We start from the raw sequence: 14,128 nt of genomic DNA on the forward strand, positions 1-14,128 counted from the left end.
AGCTGTGAGCAAGTGACCGTATAATCACCGCAAAACGTATATAGTGACCGTAATCAGCTTATTCTGAAGTTCGGTGACCGTATTACGCTTTTCTCTCTGTAGGCCCTCCAAAACTACATCTCTACACGTTCTCGCATGTTACATCTAACAACTATGCAATACAACACTACTACTACACTCTAACACAATAAATCATATGTGTTTTTAGTTTTACTAGATATCATATTGTTACTTATAATTATTCAGTTTGCATACATTAAAATTGCCTTTGAAATGTATGGTCAGTATCATCTACCGCGTGGGAAAAATCCCGCCCTTTCCTGTTTAATCGGGTTTGTATCGATGGATCGTGCGAAACAGCAAAACTATAGTACTATACAGTACAAGTGACAGTTCACTAGGCCGTCGTGTCGTCTACTCCTCCGTCGTAAGAGTGGAGCGCTCGCTTTCATAAATCTTCTAGTCCCTTTCGCCGACATGTGGGACATCAAGCTACCGGGTCCACGTGCCATACCGAAATACAGTGCAGAGCAGCCGGGTGAAGCACCCCAGTCATGGCGCTGGCGTAGTAATGAGCAATGAGGCGTCAAATCACAAAGTTGCACCTTTCCCGCAGTTAAGTTGGAGGGACGAAGCAACCATCATTTCACTCATTGCTGAATCCGCTTCTCCCTCATCTTCTTCAACTTAACCACGTGTTGCTTCTGCCGTTGTTCTGCCTCATGTGGGACGCGGATCGGCTTGGTAAAGCACTGACACGTGGGACCGCATGTTAGCAAACCGCCAGGACAACGTCCTCCAAAAATAAGAAACCTCCCGCGCCATCGCGGCAAAATCACCTGCTTTTTACTAATCTCGATTCTATAATTTTTTAGATCAATATAATTGAGATTTGTATATATAGCACACAGGAGCAAAACCAAGTGGTACGGTTAAGGGCATCCACAATGTGTAGCCAAATGTTAAAATAGCTTTTAGCATCGTGGGAACCATTGTGGACAGTGTTTCCAAAGCCAAAAAGATGGAACCGAAGCTCCCTGATTGATTGATTGATCGAAGGAATAGAAAAATGCAATGTCTCTCCTCTTTCTCCCATGCTTGGACGCATGTAGTAAAGTATAGAGCACAGAGTCTACTCCCCTCTCCCTTCTATCACAAATCACAAAGCAGTGAGGCGTCAAATCACAAAAGCACGGACGAAGCAACCATCATTTCACTCTTCGCTGACTCTGCTTCTCCATCGTCTTCTTCGAGAAGCCATCTCACCGAATTAGTTATAGTAGTACTAGTAAAGGACTTCCTGGATGCAAATAAGGCATTTGTCTCGACTTGCAGGCGGCACTTGCGAACGAATTACCGTGGTCTCCCTCAATGGTGTTCTCCGTCGAACGCACTTCGCCAAACCACCAAAAAAATAGGGAAATTTTTTTTGCCACTCTAGATTTTGCCAATTTTTCTTATGCCACTCTAGATTTTGACATTTCACTTTTGCCACTCTTAGCTTTTGACAATTATCACAATTGCCATTTTGTGGCAAAAGCAAAATAATTTTATTTCATTTTGCCACTCTTAGCTTTTGACAATTATCACAATTGCCACTCTGAAAATTTTCCTTTTGTCACGGGAATGGCAATTGTGATATTTGTCAAAAACTAAGAGTGGCAAAAGTGAAATGTCAAAATCTAGAGTGGCATAAGGAAAATTGGCAAAATCTAGAGTGGCAAGAACAAAATTTTCCCAAAAAAATATCGTCGACGTCACCGCAATGGGGAAGGAAGCCAAATATAGTTACTACTCCCTCCTTCCATCTATATAGGGCCTAATGCATTTTTCAAGGCTGCCTTTGACTATTGATAAGATTAATAATACATGAGATATATAATGTGAAAATTATATCATTGGAAGCTTCTTTCACATACGAATTTGATTGTATGCTTTGTGTAACTTGCATGTCATATATTATTGCTCCAAAACTTTGTCAAAGTTAGTCTCAAAAAACATATTAGGCCCTATATAGATGGAAGGAGGGAGTACCTCCATTTTTTTGTACACAAGGCCAGTATATCAAAATTACAATTTGCAAAGTCCACTAACACTAATCGATGCAAAATTGATGGGGTTAGCAACCAAGGACATTAATATCCCCTGCATGCATGCGGAAGTGAGAAGGTTGGTTTGCATGGCGCTGCATTAATCAAGCGATGAGGAGTGAGATGGTTAGCTCTTTGGTCTTTGGAGAAAAAAATATGCATTAATTTACACGTGAAACGAGGATTTGTATCGATTAAATCCCGCGAAGGAAAACCCAGCCTTTCTTTTTTAACACTAGTACTCCTAGTACGTACATACTTATCCTGTTTGGGTCTAGGCCTTGCATTGCCAAACTTCGCCACACATTTTTTCCAAGCATGCCTAAAGTTTTCAAAATGAGATGGAGGTACACTTGCGCACGGCTATCGCGATCGCACCGCACCCTCACACAGTCGCTCCTGCACGCCGCGGTCGCACCGCACCCTCACACGGTCGCTCCTGCACGCCGCAAGTCCAACCAAGGGAACGCACCCTCACTGACACGTGCTGTCGCATGGGAACACACCAAACTCAGCCATCCTATCGCTGACACATAATTTTCGTTCATAGAGTATATTTATCCAACCGCATGTTGGGGAATATCCGTACGGTGGTCTGTTGGGGAAGAAGAAGAGGTGAGGAAGAAGGAAAGAAGGGTTAGGAGACGTAGGATATTCATCCAACCGCCTGAAATGGTAGACTGACCCAAGTCAGGCGACTTGCATAACAAATATATGTTTTTCACAGCAAAAGATCCATAAAAACAACAACATAAAGAAAAAACTATCACTGCTCGCGGAAAGAGACGACCACGTTGTCTTTGGCTGCCGGCGCGAACCAGCCGTCGCTGCCGACGTGTGTCTCCGCACCGTGGTTGTCCTCGGCCTCCAGCTACTCGTTCAAGCGAAGCATGCGGGCGCTCTGCACGGACAAGAGCACAGCCCGGTTCAAGTCGAGGACATCTGGTTCCGCTTGCAGGAGGGTGTCAATGACAGCAGCATCTGCGCGCTCTGCGTCGAGTCGAGCCTCTGCTGCCCGGTTCAAGTCCAGGACGTCCGGTTCCGCCTGCAGGAGGGCCTCGATGGCAGCGGCATCCGCGCGCTCCGCCTCAAGTTGAGCCTCCGCCGCCCGGTTCACATCCACGACATCCGGTTCCGCCTGCAGGAGAGCCTCGATGGCAGCGGCATGCACGCACTATGCATCGAGTTGAGCCTCTGCCTCCCGGTCCTCCTTTAGTATCGACATGTTGAACCGCTGGTCCACCTGCACCATGGGGGACTCGGACGCCGGTGCGAAGTCGACGTCCGTCGTCTCATACCCATCGGGGGCCTTCTGCGCCGCGACCTCCACCATGAACATTGGATCGGCTTCCTCCTCCTCGTAGCTTGGCTCCAGAGAACTCGGGGATTGGCCCGCCGCAAAGCGAGCTTGGGAACGGAGGTCTATGGCGCCGACCGCTGCCGCGATTTCTGCGCGGCGCTCCGGGGTCAGCATCTTGTAGTAAGTGATCTTGCGGCGCACCATGGCTTTCCGGCGAACTAGGGGATGCTTGATGCGGGCTAGGGGATCGAAAGGTGGGGGAATGGGCTGGAGATTTGGTGTGGTTTTAGGGAAGTGGCTGGCGTAGGCCGAGCAGTGAAGGTTCTGGTGTGAATAGTGGTTCCGATGACGACCGGTCAATTGGTTTTGACTGTACATCGCTCTTGTCGCGTTCGCGTTGCAGCCCGGCACGCTAGACCCTCCATGCCGCTCACCGAATAGAACGTGCTTCGTCTTGCGTTTTCGGTTGCTTGTGGGACCGTAGTTGAGAGCAAACCGACGCCCCTCCCCCTCCCCCGCCCGCGTCATCTATTATACCACCACTCCCTCCATTTTATGTGGAGTAAATAAAAACAGAGGGAGTATACTATGGATGAGGATCGCCTGACGTGGCCGAACCCATTGAGTAACTGACATGCGGGGCCTAGCAAGCATGGGGTCCGCCAGTAAGTGACCGAAAGGGAGGGTAAGGCAGGGATACCTACATCAGAGGATCCACTTCCACTATACTACTTTGACCAAATGTTAGAGTAATAATATATGACTTGCAACTTACACAAATGTTAGAGTAATAATATATGACATGCAACTTACACAAAGCATACAGGGTCTAATGCGTTTTTCGAGGCTAACTTTGACCAAATGTTAGAGTAATAATATATGACATGCAACTTACACAAAGCATACGGTCAAATTCATATGTGAAAGGAGTTTCCAATGATATAATTTTCACATTATACATCTCATGTACTATTAATCTTGTCAATAGTCAAATTGGAAACTATCTTGAGTACAAATTTAGGAGTACGTACGAATCTAACAATATTGATTGGCGTTGTTGAATGTTGATACCTTTTTGATCAAAGTAGATATACTTTGACTACACATAAAACTTATATGTAAACTAGAAAGGATAGGAGGGATTATATTGTACGTTCAAAAACGAAACGAACCTTGAATACCCTTTATATATGATTTGCGGATGCTATGATCACCGGTTCAAAATTTTGAATCCGCCTTATGTATCACGTGCCCCCACTCGTTCCCTCTCGATTTCATCTCGGGGTCCAGAGATCTATTGAAAGAGGACTAGGGTGGGTACATGTGAATGATACTCGGCGGAATGTTCAAATGAGGCATGCGGGAGGATGGACTCGACTGGAGGGCGACATGATCGATGGAGAAGAGGGTTGGAGAGGAATGCGAAATAAGCAAAAGCCACATGATTATACTTGAACGGCTCAAATAAACAATAAGTTGTCTCGCTTGGCCTACATAGTGAAAGGCATAATGCGCAACGCGGAGCACTGACGCTCGAATATGGCCGGGAAAACAGGGAAACAGACATGTGGGGCACACCCGTCGGGACGATGTAGCGCAGACTAGTCAAATGGAGGAGCTGGCCCATGAACTCCTTGCCACTGACAACCGTTCATGTGGGTCGTTGGGGCCAACAACGGGGCGCAGCTCCAGCACCGCCTCTGGACACGGCGACCGTGGTGAGCGACACGCTCATATCATCGCTAGACACAGTCGGTTTAAGTTTGTCGAGGGTGGCGTTAGTGCTGTGGCATGACCAACGGTATGTTTGGTTTGTGCCCAAGGTTGCCCCATCAAAGCATTGGGTAGCCAAAATTTTGGTTGAGGTATTGGTTGCCCATGATTTGGCCGACATTGGCAAGAAAAATGAACTTGAGTTGGCTAGAGTTCATTGGCATGCCAAAGAAATGGCAACCGTCCAAACAAAGACCAATCTTTGGGTCATGACCAAAATTTTGGTTGAGGTATTGGTTGTCCATGATTTGGCTGATATTGGCAAGAAAAATTAACTAGAGTTGGCTAGAGTTCATTGGCATGCCAAAAAAATGGCAACCATCCAAACAAAGACCAATCTTTTGATCATGACCAAAATTTTGGCAAGGTGCACTTTGGCCACAATCCAAACACACCCCAACACCCGGCTCGTCGAGGATGCACGAGGCGCCGCGACGCGTCCGCGGAGTGGTGTAGCGCAGCCAACTGCATTCTCTGGACCTGAGACCATGCCGGGTCGTCTTGCTTTTCCAATGACATGCGGGGATCGCATGTGAGCAAAGGGCATCCCCAACGTTGCCCCGACCGCAGCTGACTACCCTGGCACACCAAAACCCTCGTCCCTCGTGCCGTCGCGCGGTGCATTCCTAGCCGGCGCCAGCTGCCCGCATTCATGCCGTCCGTTCGTATGTCGTCATTAAGAGGCTCGGTGCCCGCGGAACCAACTCCGGCGACTTAATGACGCACCCGGACGCTTGGCCTCACCAGAATGCGCTACTTAAAGCGGCAACGCCCAGCTAACCTCCACACCATAGCACATCATCCTCCTACCTGGAACCACATCCACCATGACCGCAAGCGCGAACGCTCTGCGGGAGAGCTTGTCTTCGGGGATGGAGCTCAAGGTCGCCGCCCTTGCTCAAGTCGCCGCACAAGCGGTGGCCATGCTGGCGGCCGACGACGGGAGCACCGTCAGCCATGCGTCCTACTTGCCGCCGTCCAACGTCCGGCACCGCCGAGGTCGGGGACTCCTCCAAGGATGAGTAGGGCATGGGAGGCGGCAGGGCATGGTGTGCCAACTGGCCAGTCCGTCTCCCATGTTCTAATTTTCCTCGCCGGAGACCGCACCTTCCCTTCACAGGTCTTGAACCCCGCCCCCGTACATGGAGATCACAGATGGAGGACGTCGGTCGCCGCCGTAGAATAGGTTTAGGGTCGGGTTTTTTTTGTCCTATAAAAGTTCAAAATGTAATGAAAATCTGTCGTGTTTGCATTAATCTCGGCCGGTGTATATGAACTTTCACAATAATATACATATTGTAGGAGTACTAGCAAGATGCCCGTGCGTTGCATGGAAGATCAAGATCTTGTGGGAGAAAAGGATGAACGAGGGAAAGCCTTATCTGCAAATGTGGAGAGGAGTGCGGGTAAATTGTCATAGTTTCCTTCCTATCCGTTAGATATAGATCGGACGGCCTATATTGCAGGATCAGACACATCTTTCTACATCTACGGGAACCTACGAAAGGGTTAACGTAAATTGCCCCTCTTTCTCCTCCCCTGATTTTCATGGTGGTGGGCCCCTCCCTCCCCCCAATCTACAATCAACAGCTCACACATTTCACATTGTGTTAATTACGTAACTGGGATTACGTAGGTGTAGCATTACTCGTCCTAAAAAACCCAACTAAGCCAACCTCCCAGCATATCACGCGGGAAAAGACCCGACCGCGCCGTTTTAGTCGGGATTACCCGATTACTAGTAGTAGTATCGATGGATCGCGTAAAGCAACATATTTTTGTTTGAGGGGGCAAAGCACCTAGTTTAAAAGGAAAAAATGCGGTACACTCACAGCACTCTTGTCGCGGTCGCATTGCACCCCACACATGTTCGGTCCTGCACACGGCTCATGCAAACAGAATGCGCTTCAGCTTGCCTCTTCACTGACACGTGGGACTGCACTTCGAGAAACCGACCATGTGCCAAACTCCCCCTGCCCACCGTGCGAAAATCCCCCCCCCCACACCCAAAAATTCCCCCCAAATCCAATTCAACCGCCCTTCGGCCAACTAGCCAATAATATTCCCCAAACCCCCCTCCCCCCTCCATTCGCTCCGCCAAAGAGGCCCTTCCCGCCACGCTGATACGTCGGTGCCACGGTTCGGCGATCCTCTCGCTCCCACAGTACGCTCTCGTAGACTGCCGTCCTCTAGCCGCGCCGCCACCTCTGGCTACGTTCTTGTGGAGGCGCATGGCGGTCAGTGCCGCCACCGCTGGCGACGTTTGTGTGGAGACGCACGGCGGTCAGCTTCTCCCATGGTACGCGCATTCTAGACTAAGGCCCCGTTCATGTCGGTGTAGCGCTGAATGTTAGCTGATAGACACTGTTTGCCGAAGTAGTTTACTGTCAATATGCTCTGCTTAAGAAGATTCCTGGCCCTGTTCTGCACTCAATCTGCTTAGCTGAGATGGCATGCCAAGGCCGATTAGTTGCTAAAATATCCTGCCATATATTTACTGCGACGTAGATTGCCATGGTCTAGTAGCCAATCTGTTAGCTCAAATAGCTCTACACTGTTTTATACTCGATCTTTGTTGCTGCGATGGCCTTCGATAGTTTGATGGTTGTGTGCTCGGCCTCATTGACTGCTGAAACAGCCTGCCATAATTTGGCACTCAAATCTGTTTGCTGAATTAGCTTTACATATATTTCGTTACTTAGATCTGCTCGTCCAAATATCTTGCCATAGCTTTAGACATCGACCTAGGTATTTTTTTCTGGACTTCATAAAAAAGCATATATGTTTTTCCTGTAATATCTAGAAGAAGAACTAATTTGTATGTCTAACAGATGGACAGGACTTGGATAACTTCTGCTCGACGATTCTCTGCTGCATATGTCGAGGGGGTTGAAAACTTCATGAACTTTATCAGAGCTGAGTACGGTGGTCCGAAATCAGATGTGCTCTACCCGTGTAGCAGTTGTATGAATTCAGTTACAAGACCCCAGTCAACTATGCAAAATCATCTACACTTGTATGGGATGTCTGTCACATATACTAGGTGGGTTCATCATGGTGAAGCTGTGAACGTCAATGTTATTGACTGCGTGGAAGCAGCAGATCACCATCTTGATCTGCCTGATGCTCAGGTGGAAGAGGAGAAGGAGGTGGTGGTGGCGGAGCCAGTGAGTTTGACCAACATTGAAACAATGCTACGAAATGCTCGTGCATTCCGTGAACTTTCACCTGCAGAAGAAAAATGGTGGGCCCGCATGTTGGAACAATGCAACATTGCTGTCACCCGAGGAATAAGCTGTCAGTATTCTCAGCTATGGTCACCTCTCTTCAGGTGAAGACATCTGAGCGGATGACCAACAAATCATTCGATGCGATGTTGGCTGCTTTCCGCGAATCTTTCCCAGATGCGTCTGAGCTGCCACACACCTACAGTAAAATGAAGAATTTCCTTCGTGCGGTTGGAATTGGATATGATATGATCCATGTTTGTAAGAATAATTGTGTTCTGTACCGGAAGGATTATGCCAACTGAAGTGAATGCTCGAAATGCAAATCATCAAGATGGAAAGATGGCGATGCTGTGAAGAGGATTCCTCATAATGTTCTGAGACATTTTCCAATTACACCAAGATTGCAGAGGTTGTTTCATGATGCTGAAACCAGAGAGGATGTACTGTGGCATTCTAGGAACCAGGAGTACAGAGATCAGAATGTAATGAGCCATCCATCTCATGGTAGTGAGTGGAAAAGCTTCAATGATAAACACAAAGAGTTTGCTGCTGACCCGAGAAACATTAGACTTGGCTTAGCTTCAGATGGATTTAACCCATTTGGCCACCAGAGCGCCACATATAGCATGTGGCCAGTGCTTGTTATCCCTTACAACATGCCTCCAAATGTCTGCACCGAAGAATCAAACTACATGATGGCCTTGCTCATCCCAGGTCCAAAAAGTCCTGGAAAGGATTTTGATTTGTTCATGGAGCCTCTTGTGGAGGAACTTCAACAGCTATGGAAGGGTGTTCTCACTCAAGACCTATATAGTAGCCCACCAGCTGATTTCTTTCTGCGTGCTGTTATAATTTGGTGCATCCATGATTATCCGGCTTTGGGCACTATGTCAGGGCGAACGACACATGGTTACAATGCATGTGTTCGCTGTGACAGGAATCCGCTATCATACGCAATACTTAGCAAGATCTGTTACATTGGACACCGCCGTTTCCTTGCTAAGGACAAGCCGCATCCTAGAAAATACCGAAGACATGTGTTCAATGCAAAGCATGAAAACCGTGATGTGCCAAAGAGGCTCACCACCGATGAGTTGCAAGTGGAATTAGAGAAGGTCAGGCATATTACACCAGGAAACCATGCTGGTAATGGTAGCGGGAAAAGGAAGCGTGGCAGGGTAGAAGAGAGATTATTTTTTACCCGCAGGTCCACTTTGTGGGACTTGGAGTATTGGAAAGATTTGGATCTAAGGCATAATCTTGATGTGATGCACATCGAGAAAAATATATGTGACAACATTATTGGCACACTTCTTAATATTGAAGGCAAGACGAAATATACCTTAAAATCTAGGATTGATTTGACACACCTGGGTATCAGAATGGATTTACAGGTGCAAGATGAAGGTAAACCACAGGATATGGTACCAGCTGTGTACGTCTTGGACAAGGTAAAAAGAAAAGAATTCTGCGAGGTCCTGTCACGTTTGAGATTCCCACATGGATTTGCTTCCAACCCTGAAAGGAGAGTAAGTGCAGATGGAAACAAGGTACAAGGGTTGAAAACTCATGACTGCCACGTCCTACTTCAAAGGGTTTTACCTGTTATCCTTAGAGGATTGGGCCGCCCTGACTTATACAGAGCAGTTGCAGAGTTGGGACAATTCTTCAGGGAACTCTGCAGTAGGAATATCAGGATAGATGCTTTGGAGCGTCTTAGAGACAAGATACCAACTATCCTATGCGACCTTGAGAAGATATATCCTCCAGCCTTCTTTGATGTGATGGTGCATTTGGCTGTTCATCTACCTGATGAGGCACTACTTAGAGGTCCAGTACAGTATGGCTGGATGCACCCTATTTGTCGTGGAATTGTCACGGCAGATGTCCTTAGTGTCAGGACTTAGTCGTGAGGCCAACGCATCTATGTGGTAGCTTGAGGGGTTGAGTGGGACGAGAGACGCAAGGTTTTACCCAGGTTCGGCCCCTCACGATGGAGGTAAAAGCCTACATCCTGCTTCATTAATATTGATGATGATGATCACGGTTACAAGAGTGCTCTATCTCGAGAGCTATTGTCTAAACCTAACTTGTCCAACTTGTGGAACTTGTCAATCTTCTCCCCTTTTGAGGAGCCCTGCCCCTCCTTATATATGTTGGAGGGGCGGGTTACATGTGGAGTCCTATTAGGATTAGGACTAGTCTATCTCTAATACAAACCGGATACAAGTCTAGGTATTAACTCCTTGTAAGATAAATGTTCCTCATGCCTTTCCTCTTAAACCGGATTTCTGGGCCATGGGCCTCGTCATCCATCTGACCCGCCCGCCGGGTTACTAATGAATCGCCAAGACCGGGCGGGTAGCCCGTGAACCGCCAAGCTCCGGGCGGGTTACCAGTGAGTCGTCCAGTCCGTCCGGGTTATACTTCCGCCCGGTTTACGCCACGGAGTATATCCCCGACATTAGCCCCCAGTTCAATTTGGATTTATCCATGTTACACTGATCCTGTAAAATAAACACAAGAACAAACTTGACAGGTTGTGCTCCGGGTTAAGAATTCTTGTAGACCGGCGCCTGATCATCCTTAAGTCCTTGTCATTTCCTCCTTCTAGAAAATCCAGGTCAATAAGCTAGCGTCATACTCAATTTGCTGACATTGGTTTCTCACAGAAAAATATTGTGAAGAATAATCCACTTGAGTCGGCTTCCAAAGCGCCAGTTTAAGAAATATTGGTCTTGAAATATTCATCTGATATTCAGCCGGTTTGAAGATGTAAAAACTTGCCGGTTTAACATTACCAAAATGGCCGGGCTATAAAAACTGATGATCCCGGATTATGACCGTTTATAGACGCCGGGTTATGATTGTTGCCAACGCCGGATCACACAATTAATCTTCCTGATTTGCCAAAAACTGAGAATTTGAAGATGTTCCTCCTTTATATGCATATTACCTGTAGCCCCCAAGTCTTAAGAGGAGAACATAATGATAGCTTAAGACTTGTGTCAATATAAATGTTGCAACCTTGAAGAAATCCAGATTGTTCATCTCAGTTACTAGTCACAACTGAATATTCCACATATGTAGCCCCCAAGTGCCGGGTTGTTATGCTTGCAGCAACCTGGGACTTGTAATTGCCTTATACTCATAAAAACTTCAACCAATGTAGCCCCCAAGGGCCAGGTCATTATGCAATAATGAGCAGGGACTTTGTAGATATGATCATATAGATTTGAACAGCAACGTGTAGCCCCCAAGGGCCGGGTCATTATGCAATAATGAGCAGGGACTTTGTAGATATGATCATTGTTGACAGGAGCAATTGGTAGCCCCCAAGGGCCGGCTCATTATGATATGATGAGTCGGGTCTTCAATAAGATGAGCAAAAAATGACTTTGCCTTAGCCCCCAAGTGTCATGGTGCATGCTCGCAGCGACATGAGACTTGCATATTTGATATAATCTCAACTTTGAATAATGTAGCCCCCATGTGCCGGGTCGTAAGCCTGTAGTGACTTGGGACTTTATTCCTTCCATTGCAGAATAAATCATATTCATATCCATTGCACTAAAGCGACTTTGAAAACCTCAATCATAATATTAATAACCATAATAAAAATCCAGCCATGTTTGCTATTTGAATAATATAATCCAATGATTTATAAGCGCATGATTCCAATGGCGCAATCCAAATATATGCTGGCGACTTATAGTCCAAAGCCAGGTCGGTTTAATAAACACCGGATAATTTCTCATCATATACTGGCGACTTATCGTCTTAAAGCCAGGCCGGTTTAATAAACACCGGATAATTTATCATCATACTGGCGACATATAGTCGAAAGCCAAGCCGGTTTAATAAACACCGGATAATTTATCATCATACTTTATTCAACCTGTTTCTGCATACAACAAGTTTAAAGTGTCCTGGCGGTTTACCGCCGGACGGGTCATAATGCCCAACATATAACCTGGGTTGATAACCAAGGCTACACTTAAGAATAATCAAATATGAAATATATCATACCTGTGACATTGAATCACATCGTTGGTTTACCAACTTTTTTGTAGTAAAGGTAATAACCCAAATTTTGAGTACTGATAACTCCTTCCATATTGTGTCGGTTTATGATAAACCGTACCGGGTTGTGATAAACACCGGATTAACCACATATAATACTGGCAACTCGTAGTCAAACCAGACCGGGCTGATAGTCTCCGGATTATAACTTGATCGTGTACTGACAACTTGTAGTTGAAAGCCGAGTCGGGTTGATAAACACCGGTTTACTCCATAATAGGATGGTAACAGAAAATCAAACCGGGCAGATAGCCTACGGATTAAGATTTGACCGTGTTTCGTCAATTTGTAATTTGACAGTCGAACCGGTTTAAGAATCGTCAGTTTAAAAACGCAACAAGAATAAAAGAAACAGTTATCAAGGAAAATATTGAAGCAAAGACAATGATAAAACCATTTGCAAAAAAAGGCTTATTGAGCCGATCAGATGGTGTTACCATGGTCGGACAAGACCAAGCTCCCCAATGGTGTAGCTATGGTTCAAGTCAGCCAGGTCCCCAAATGAAACCGTGGCATTATGCCGATCAAGAGGCGTGGCAATGGTTCGGGTTCGACCAAGCCCCCAAGTGATTCTATGGCCTTAGGCCGATCAAGAGGCGTGACTGGTTCAGACTTGACCATGTCCCCAAGTGATCTGGTGGCTTTCGCCTATCAAAAGGTGTTGCATCGGTTCGGACACGACCAAGCCCCCAAGTGATGTTTATAAAATTTTCACGGGGTAAAACCGGAGGCCGCTTTAAGACAGAACAACTCCGTGTAACCACGCATGATGTAAAAGAACAGAGACCCCGCTTTATGAAGCAGACGCCCCCATGTCATCAATAATATGTCAGGCCAGTAAGGCGGGATACCCATGTTTGAACCGCGCATCATGGTAGCAGGTCCTCTTCGGCAATTTTTAACTTTTTGCAAGAGATAAATTCTTCTTGAACCGGGATCATGAACCGGATATTGAGAGCTTCAAAGCTTTGTGGGAGACATCTTTCCCTTGAACCGGATTTTAAATCGAAATCTTCATTTTCAGCCGGAAATTTTCTGACGGCCTTTAAACTCGAACTTGCGAGAAGTTAATTCCTTTTTGAACCGGAAATTCTTAGACCGGATTTGAGAGCTTCAGAGCTTTGTTGGAGAACAAATTTCCCTTGTACCGGATTGTAAACCAGAATCCTTTTCTGATGACCCGAAACTTCTTCATTGAGCCGGGATTTTGTAACTGTCGTATACTTTCTAATCCGGAAATCTTCTGACAGCCCGATGTGAATCCGGGACCGGGTTATCTTTCCCTCCAACGTATTGGGGTTCTTGACTTCACTGAAAACCGGCAACGTTTGCTAAGTCATATCATTGTATCCCCCAAGTCTCAAGGTGACTCAAGGAGTTGGCTTGAGATTCTCCATATTTGACCGTGATATAAACCGGCATAACTTGTATATCATCGGTGTTGATAGCACGATGTGACTCCACAGAAGGTTGAGGTGACTGTGGCGGGTTATAAATGATCCCGTATGGGCTGTGTCAGCAACTCGGCCAATGGCTCCTTCCAACTGGTCGTTCAAGTTTAACCAAACTGTAGTGGCAGCGACTCGTGCGCCTGCCCATTAAACCATCCAGTGCAGATGGCGGCTGATAATATATGATAATTTACCTCCAGT

The sequence above is a fragment of the Triticum urartu genome, chromosome 7A, assembly GCF_056163025.1.
Source record: "Triticum urartu cultivar PI428250 chromosome 7A, HENAU_Tu73, whole genome shotgun sequence".
NCBI lineage: Eukaryota > Viridiplantae > Streptophyta > Magnoliopsida > Poales > Poaceae > Triticum > Triticum urartu.